Consider the following 9517-nt stretch of genomic DNA (forward strand, 5'->3'; position numbering starts at 1 on the left):
GAAGTCACAAGTAGTTACAATTACAGCAGAAGTCACAAGTAGTTATAATTACAGCAGAAGTCACAAGTAGTTATAATTACAGCAGAAGTCACAAGTAGTTACAATTACAGCAGAAGTCACAAGTAGTTATAATTACAGCGGAAGTCACAAGTAGTTACAATTACAGCAGAAGTCACAAGTAGTTATAATTACAGCAGAAGTCACAAGTAGTTATAATTACAGCACACGTTACAAGTAGTTACAGAAGATCATTATAGAGAGTTTTAGTGACAGTTATAACACATTTTAGTTACAGTTACAGTAAAAAGTAGAAATACAGTCAGGATCCTCCCACAAGCCTCCATTTAAAGACCTGTATCGAACATGTATGAATCAGGATATCATTGTTTAAAGCCGCCCGAATGACCTTTGACCTTTAGAGGTATAAGGGAACAGTGAGTGACCCTTTAAGGAGTTTTAATGGGGAGTGAGTGACCTTTTAAGGGGTTTTAAAGGGTAAGTGAGTGAGCTTTCAAGGGGTTTTAAAAGGTGAGTGAGTGATCTTTTAAGGGATTTTAATGGGTGAGTGAGTGACCTTTGACCTCAAGGGGTATTAAAGGTACAGTAGAATAATGGCAGGTATCATAACTAATTAGAGCTACAGGTATAATGTTTACTGAACCCCCGAGAGAGAGACAGAGAGTGGTATGATGATTACTGAACCCCAGGGAGTGTTGGCAGCAGTGAGGGAGTGTTGGCAGCAGTGAGGGAGTGTTGGGAGCAGTGAGGGAGTGTTGGGAGCAGTGAGGGGGGGCTAGCAGTGAGAAGTGTTGGCAGAGCAGTGAGGTTGGCAGCAGTGAGGTGTTGGGAGCGGTGGGGGTGTTGTTGGCAGCAGTGAGAGTGTTGGCAGCAGTGAGAGTGTTGGGAGCGGTTGGCAGGAGGGAGTGTTGGCAGCTGAGTGTTGGCAGCAGGGAGTGTTGGCAGGAGGAGTGTTGGGAGCAGTGAGGTGTTGGCAGCAGTGAGGGAGTGTTGGCAGTGAAGTGTTGGGGCAGTGAAGTGTGTAGCAGTGAGTGTTGGGACAGTGAGGTGTGGCAGCAGTGAGTGTTAGCAGTGAGGGATGGCAGCAGTGAGAGTGTTGGGAGCAGTGAGAGTGTTGGGAGCAGTGAGAGTGTTGGCAGCAGTGAGGGTGTTGGGAGCAGTGAGAGTGCTGGCAGCAGTGAGAGTGCTGGGGCAGTGGGGAGTGTTGGCAGCAGTGAGGTGTTGGCAGCAGTGAGGAGTGTTGGGAGCAGTGAGGTGCTGGCAGCAGTGAGGGTGTTGGGAGCAGTGAGGGTGTTGGCAGCAGTGGGGTGCTGGGAGCAGTGAGGAGTGTTGGGCAGTGAGTGTTGGCAGCAGTGAGGAGTGCTGGGAGCAGTGAGGAGTGTTGGCAGCAGTGAGGAGTGTTGGCAGCAGTGAGGTGCTGGGAGCAGTGAGGTGGCAGCAGTGGTGTTGGCAGCGTGAGGAGTGTTGGGGCAGTGAAGTGTTGGCAGCAGTGAGTGTTGGCAGCAGTGAGGAGTGTTGGCAGTGAGGGTGTTGGCAGCAGTGAAGTGTTGACAGCAGTGAGAGTGTTGGCAGCAGTGAGGAGTGCTGGGAGCAGTGAGTGCTGGGAGCAGTGAGGGCGTTGGCAGCAGTGACGGAGTGTTGGGAAGTGAGGTGTTGGCAGCAGTGAGGTGGCAGCAGTGAGAGTGTTGGCAGCAGTGAGATGTTGGCAGCAGTGAGAGTGTTGGCAGCAATGAGAGTGTTGGCAGCAGTGAAGTGTTGGCAGCAGTGAAGTGTTGGCAGTGAGGAGTGTTGGCAGCAGTGAGGTGTTGGCAGCAGTGAGATATTAGGAGCAGTGAGAGTGTTGGCAGCAGTGAGGAGTGTTGGGAGCAGAGTGTTGGCAGCAGTGAGGAGTGTTGGGAACAGTGAGGAGTGTTGGCAGCAGTGGTGTTGGGAACAGTGAGAGTGTTGGCAGCAGTGACAGGTGTTGGGAGCAGTGGTGTTGTGAGGAGTGTTGGGAACAGTGAGGGGTGTTGGCAGCAGTGAAGTGTTGGGAACAGTGAGAGTGTTGGCAGCAGTGAAGTGCTGGGCAGTGGGGTGGTAGCATGATGAAGTGTTGGCAGTGGTGTTGGCAGCAGTGAGAGTGTTGGGAACAGTGAAGTGTTGGCAGTGAGGGAGTGTTGGAGACAGTGAGGAGTGTTGGCAGCAGTGAGGTGCTGGGAGCAGTGAGGAGTGTTGGCGCGAGTGAGGAGTGTTGGCAGCAGTAGTGCTGGGAGCAGTGAGGGTGCTGAGCAGTGAGGAGCGTTGGCAGCAGTGACAGGTGTTGGGACAGTGAGTGTTGGCAGCAGTGAGAGTGTTGGCAGCAGTGAGTGTTGGCAGCAGTGAAGTGTTGGGACAGTGAGAGTGTTGGGGGTGGTGAGGTGTGGGAGACAGTGAGGTGTTGGCAGCAGTGAGTGTTGGCGCTGAGTGAAGTGTTGGCAGCAGTGAGGGTGTTGGGTGTGCAGCAGTGAGGGGTGGCAGCAGTGGTGTTGGCAGCAGTGAGGTGTTGGCAGCAGTGAGAGTGTTGGCAGCAGTGAGGGAGTGTGGGGAGTGAGAGTGTTGGCAGCAGTGAGGTGGCAGCAGTGAAGTGTTGGCAGCAGTGAAGTGTTGGCAGCAGTGAGGGGTGTTGGCAGCAGTGAGATGTTGAGGTGGTGAGGGAGTGTTGGCAGCAGTGAGGGTGTTGCTTGGTGAGGTGTTGGCAGCGAGGTGTGGGAGCGGGAAGTGTTGGCAGCAGTGAGTGTTGGGAACAGTGAAGTGTTGGCAGCAGTGAGGAGTGCTGGGAGCAGTGTTGGCGCAGTGAGGGTGCTGGCAGCAGTGTGGGATGTTGGGAACAGTGAGGTGTTGGCAGCAGTGGGGAGTGCTGGGGCAGCGAGGAGTGGCAGCAGTGGTGTTGGGAACAGTGAGGAGTGTTGGCAGCAGTGAGGAGTGTTGGGGCAGTGAGGGAGTGATGGCAGCAGTGAGGTGTTGGCAGCGTGAGGGTGTTGGGAACAGTGAGGGTGTTGGCAGCAGTGAGGGTGCTGGGAGCAGTGAGGAGTGATGGCAGCAGTGAGGGTGTTGAGCAGAGTGAAGTGTTGGCAGTGCAGAACCTTGAGAGTTGTTGGCAGCAGTGAGTGTTGGGAACAGTGAGTGTTGGCAGCAGTGAAAGTGCTGGGCAGCAGGAGTGTTGGATGATGGGGAGTGTTGGGAACAGTGAGAGTGTTGGCAGCAGTGAAGTGTTAGAACGGTAGTTGTGAGGAGTGTTGGGAGCAGAGAGGTGTTGGCAGCAGTGGGGAGTGTTGGAGACAGCAAGGAGTGGGAGCAGTGAGGGTGTTGGGGCAGTGAGGTGTTGGGCAGTGAGAGTGTTGGGAGCAGTGAGGGGGTGTTGGAAGCAGTGAGGAGGTTGGGAGCAGTGAGGGGTGTTGGGAGCAGTGAGGGAGTGTTGGTAGCAGTGAGGGAGTGTTGGCAGCAGTGAGGAGTGTTGGCAGCAGTGAGGTGGTTGGCAGCAGTGAGGAGTGTTAGGAGCAGTGAGGGAGTGTTGGCAACAGTGAGGGAGTGTTGGGAACAGGAGGGAGTGTTGGCAGCAGTGAGGAGTGTTGGCAGCAGAGGGAGTGTTGGGAGGAGTGAGGGGTGTGAGCAGCAGCCGCAGCAGGTGAGGGAGTGTTGGCAGCAGGTGAGGGAGTTTTGGCAGCAGTGAGGAGTGTTGGGGAGAGTGTGGCAGCGTGAGGAGTGTTGGGGGGTGAGGAGGTTGGGAGCAGTGAGGGGTGTTAGGAGGTGAGGAGTGTTGGGAGCAGTGAGGGAGGTTGGTGCAGCAGCAGGTGAGGGAGTGTTGGCAGCAGTGAGGGAGGTGGTAGCAGGTGAGGGTGTGAGCAGTGAGGAGTGTTGGCAGCAGGTGAGGGAGTGTTGGCAGCAGGTGAGGGAGGTTGGCAGAGGGGGAGTGTTGGGGGCAGGAGGGGTGTTGGAGCAGGAGGGAGTGTTGGCAGCAGGTGAGGAGGTTGGCAGCAGGTGAGGGGTGTTAGAGTAGTGAGAGAGTGTTGGCAGCAGGTGAGAGTGTTGGCAGCAGGTGAGGAGTGTTGGGAGCAGTGAGGGAGTGTTGGCAGCAGAGAGGTGTTGGGAGCAGTGAGGGAGTGTTGGCAGCAGAGAAGGGGTGTTCGGATGAGTGAGGGAGTGTTGGGAGCAGCAGCAGCAGCAGGTGAGGAGTGTTGGCAGGTGAGTTAGTGTTGGCAGCAGGTGAGGGTGTTGGCAGCAGTGAGGAGTGTTAGGAGTAGTGAGGAGTGTTGGAGCAGTGAGGAGTGTTAGGAGTAGTGAGGGGAGTGGTGGGGAGCAGGAGGAGCAGCAGCAGCAGCAGGCAGGTGAGGGAGTGTTGGGAGAGCCAGGTGATATTTTTACCCAAACACTGAGTCAAAACATCTAGGTAAACTATTGGGCAGAGTTGACCCTTCCCTCTCTCCCTCCCTCCCTCCCTCCCTCCCTCCACGTCAGTCCCTCACCGTTAACGGCTCGTTTGTCCTCCTTCCTACCACACTGTCAGCTGAACTGCCTCACCACACTGTCAGTTTAACTGTCTCTATCATATTGTCAGCTTAGCTTTCTCTACAACACTGTCAGCTTACTTCTACTACACTGTCAGCTGAACTGCCTCACCACACTGTCAGTTTAACTGTCTCTATCATATTGTCAGCTTAGCTTTCTACAACACTGTCAGCTTCTTCTCTACAACACTGTCAGCTGAACTGTCTCTACAACACTGTCAGCTGAACTGCCTCACCACACTGTCAGTTTAACTGTCTCTACCATATTGTCAGCTAACTGTCTCTACCACACTGTCAGCAACCCTGTCAGGTGAACTGTCTCTACCACACTGTCAAATTAACGTTTCTCACACAATGTCAGCTCAACTCGTTTCCCATAGATAGATAGATAGAGATTAGATACACACATACATACATACATACATACATACATACATACATACATACATACATACATACATACATACATACATACATACATACATACATACATACATACAGACAGACAGACAGACAGCTCTCCACCTGACCTCCAGAAGACATAAACACCAATGTAAAATATGATAATGGCTACTTAAGGATATACTTCACACGATATATTATAGTGAAATATATCTCATATGGATATATTATTAACAACAGTGATATGTAGGAGTCAATAGGGTGTATATAACAGTGATATATCATTATAGGTCTTATATATATATAGAAAATAACAGTGAGAGGAGGTAGTGGTGGTTGATGTATGGTTGTGAAGGCTGTATTAATTATGGTGTTGAAGTGAAAATGTCTTGGTTTTTTTTTATGGAAAAATAAGATATATATATATTTATATATATATATATATATATATATATATATATATATATATATATATATATATATATATATATATATTTTAAATCTAGTGTTCCAGATCTTACTAACCCCCTGTCACACCCTACTAACCCCTGTCACAGTCTCTAACCCTGTCACACTTACCACCCCATTGTCACATTCTATCACCTCTGTCACATCTATCACACCCTGTCACATCCTACCAACCTGTGTCACACCTAGCCACCTCCTTTCACCCCCTACCACTCCTCCTTCACCCCTACCTCTCCTTCCTTCACCCCCTACCACCCTCCTTCATCATTACCTCTCCCCATCACCCCTACCTCCTCCTTTCACCCCCACCTCCTCCTTCACCCCTACCCACTCCTCCTTCACCCCCTACCACTTCTTTTCACCCCCCTCCTTCACCCCCCACTCCTCCTACCCCACCACCTTTTCACCTCTCCTTCCCTCCACTGTCACACCACTCCCCATCACCTACCACTCTCTTCCCCACCTCTCTTCACCCCTACCCTCTTTCCTCCCTCACTTACCACTTTCACCACCACTCCTTCTGTCCTCCCCTCCTACCACCTCCTTTCACCCACCATCTCCTTCACCTACCACTCTTCCCACCCTACCTCTCCTTCACACCTCACCCCTACCACCCTCCTTACCTACCTCTTCATTTTCTACCACTCCTTTCACTACCACTCCTCTTCTTCCTTCACCCCCTCCTTCACCCCTACCTCCTTCACTCCTACCACTCCCCTTCACCTACCTCCTCCTTCACCCCCTACCTCACCTCCATCACTCCTCCTTCACCTACCACCCTCCTTCTTTCCCCACCTCCTCCCCATCCCTCACCTCTTCCTCCTCAACCATTTCCCATCACCACCACTCTCTTCACCCCTACCATTCCCCATCACCCTACCACTCCTCCTTCACCCCTACCACCCCCATCCTCCTCCTACCCTACCACTCCCTTCACCCCTCTCCCCACTCCCCATCGCTTCCACTCTTTTGCACCACCACTCCCCATTCCTACCACTCCTCCTTCATACATTTCCTTCTCACCCTACCACTCCCCCATCATTGCCTCCTGTCATTTCACCCATTACCTCTGCCCATCACCCCACACTCCTCCTTCACTACCACGTCTGTTTTGACTTAACTCCCCATCACCCTTTCCACTCGTTCAATCCATTACCTCTCCCCATCACCCCTTCCACTCCTCCTTCACCCATTACCTCTCCCCATCACTCCTACCACTCCTCCTTCACCCATTACCTCCCCCATCACCCCTACCACTCCTCCTTCACCCATTACCTCTCCCCCATCACCCCTACCACTCCTCCTTCACCCATTACCTCTCCCCCATCACCCCTACCACTCCCTCATCACCCTACCTCCCTCTCCCTTTACCTCAGTCACCCCCTTCACACCTACTCCACGCTACTATCCTCTTCACCTTATCACCCTTTCTTCACCTCTTATCACCCTTTTCTTCACCCTTATCACCCTTTCTTCACTTATCATCCTTTCTTCATCTCTTATCACCTTTCTTCACTCCTTTTATCACCCTTCTCACCCCCTTACGACACGCAGTGGACAGATCAACTAATCTTAAGTGTTTGAAGAAATCGAGGTTGAAAGGTAGAGAGCGTCCTGACCCTACCTCACCCTCCACCACCCTACCTTCCTCCCCAGCACTCTTTCCCTCCATCACCTACCTCACTCCCCACTACCTACCTCCTTCCACTTACCTCCTCCCCCATCCTCTCCTCCCTCTACCTTGCCTCCCTCCCACCTTCCAAAACTAACCTCCCTCCCCACCTTACCTCCCTCCCTCTCCCTCCCTCCCCCACCTTCTAAAACTACCCTCCCTCCCCCACCATACCCCCTTTCCCTCCCTTACCTTCCAAACTACCTGTCCCCTACCCTCCTCCTCTCCTTCCCTCTCCCTCCTGGTGATGAGACTTAGTGCTCGAGGCGACTGAAACTTGGACAATGACAACAGGTAATCGGCTTAGAGACTATCAATAGGCTCTTATATCGATGCGATTTCCACCAACATCGCTTTTAACCTGAGGTGGGAGTGGTGCCGTAATGTGCATGTTCCCAGAACAATAATGGGTATCACTGCTTCCCAATACATTAGGCTATATTTATGCCCCACAGGAGTATTGGCGCCTCCCACAGGTACTAAGACGAAGGAAGGAAGGGAAGGAGGGAACAGTAATGGCCCTTCAAGTCACCTGGTCTTAGGGTGTATCTTCTGTGGCTCTATCCCAGCTGAGAAGTCATCGTCAAGGTTGTGTTGTGTTGTTTTGTGTTGTGTGGTCTTTGTGTTGTGTTGTCTTTGTGTTGCGTGTGTTGTGTGGTCTTTGTGTTGCGTGTGTTGTGTGTTGTAATGTATAATGTTGTAGTGAATTATGTGCCTCCTTAGCTCAGGGGCAGAGCACTGGTCTTGTAAACCAGGGGTCGTGAGTTCGATTCTCACAGGGGCAAAATTTTTTTTACAAGTTTCTTTACGCCGTTTGCCTCTTTCTACCCAGCAGTAATTGGGAACCTGGATGTTAACCGATTTGTGGACCGTATTCTGGGTAATGGTTAGCCAGTGCAGTTGGCGAGCTGTCCAGTTTTCTCGGACTATTCCGTGACACTGGGTCATGCAGCTCGTTAACTTGGGGTGTGGTTGTTGTGTTGGCGACAGCTTCTATACCTTAGCAATCCACCCTATGAAGCTCTGGGTGGCCATCCTCGATTTCAAGGCTTCCATTATTATTGTTATATATATGTGTGGGGATACTATTCACCTTAAAACCTATCAGAAATTATTGGTGATCAGACTTCGAGATGGCGGATCATAAACACTTCATTAAGGTCTACAATAACATAGATATATAATTAACCACACAATAACATACTATAACACCAGGTATATAATTAACCACACAACATACTATAACACAGGTAGTTATATCATGGAGAATTGTAAACTACCCTCGTTATATCGTCTGGTATATAATTGCTATACCATATACTATTGATAAACTATATATGAAATAAGCACATACACACCTCTCCCCTCACTTACCTCTCCACACCCCACACACAACCGCCCCCCCACACACCCCACACACCCCCCCCCACACCCCCACCCCCTACTCCTCCCTACATCCCCTCCCCCACCCCCACCACCACCCATCCCCACACACACACACCCACACCACACAGCAGGTAATAGGTGTTATGAACGCCGCCGAGTAGCTCAATCAGGTACGAGGTTGTGTTCGCTAATGTATCGCCTGTGTATAATAATTGACGACCAGCCAACTTTGTTTACAGGTACTAATTAACGAGACACCTGCATTATCGAGGGCTACACACACACACATATATATATATATATAATTAATATGCTGAGTTATATATAATTCCTATAATCATCGCTCCAGGTTATATAGATTACAGGGGGTTTCTCGGCCGATATAAGGGGTGGAGGTGGTGTATACCTATTTTCAGGGGTTATGAGCTATATTTTGTCATTGTGTTATAATACTCACTTGTTATAGTACCTAACCTAACCTAACCTATTAAGTGTCACCTCAAATTCTAAACCTCACCTCACCTCACCTCGTTTCACCTGACATATTGGGTCGAATATTCATGTCCAACCTTTAATAACACGACCTTACCCACCGTCACAACAACAACAACAACAACAACAACAACGACAACAACAACGACAATAACAACAATTTCTTCTCAATAATAGAAACCGGAAGTAAATATTTGTTGTTGTTTATTTACGATGTTTTTCATGTAATTGCGTTGAAGGCAAGATAGATAGGTAGATAGATAGATGGATAGATGGCCAATAACTACAGTCAATTGACAAAGGTTATCCTGTCTGTTTCTCCGTCTATCTTTCTCTGTACTAGTTCCTCTCTTTTCTGTTCTCTCTTCCATCCTACTCTCTCTCTCTCTCTCTCTCTCTCTCTCTCTCTCTTTCTCTCTCTCTCTCTCTTCTAAAAATAAAGACTAAAAGTAATAACACCACATAAAAACAGTTTAACACTATGCAAAATGGCTCCCACCTCCCGTCACCCTCTCTCCTCCATTCACCACCCCACCACCCCTCACCTCCCCTCATC

General features: G+C 50.2%; 1 non-coding gene across 1 annotated transcript; it reads left to right on the top strand.

Annotated features, from left to right (window-relative positions):
* The first annotated feature begins 7795 nt into the window (after window positions 1-7795).
* On the top strand, window positions 7796-7868 carry Trnat-ugu. The gene has a single exon. It is a non-coding gene; the product is annotated as a tRNA-Thr (tRNA).
* The last annotated feature ends 1649 nt before the right edge of the window (window positions 7869-9517 follow it).

The sequence above is a fragment of the Homarus americanus genome, unplaced genomic scaffold (genome assembly GCF_018991925.1).
Source record: "Homarus americanus isolate GMGI-L3 unplaced genomic scaffold, GMGI_Hamer_2.0 scaffold30582, whole genome shotgun sequence".
Lineage (NCBI taxonomy): Eukaryota > Metazoa > Arthropoda > Malacostraca > Decapoda > Nephropidae > Homarus > Homarus americanus.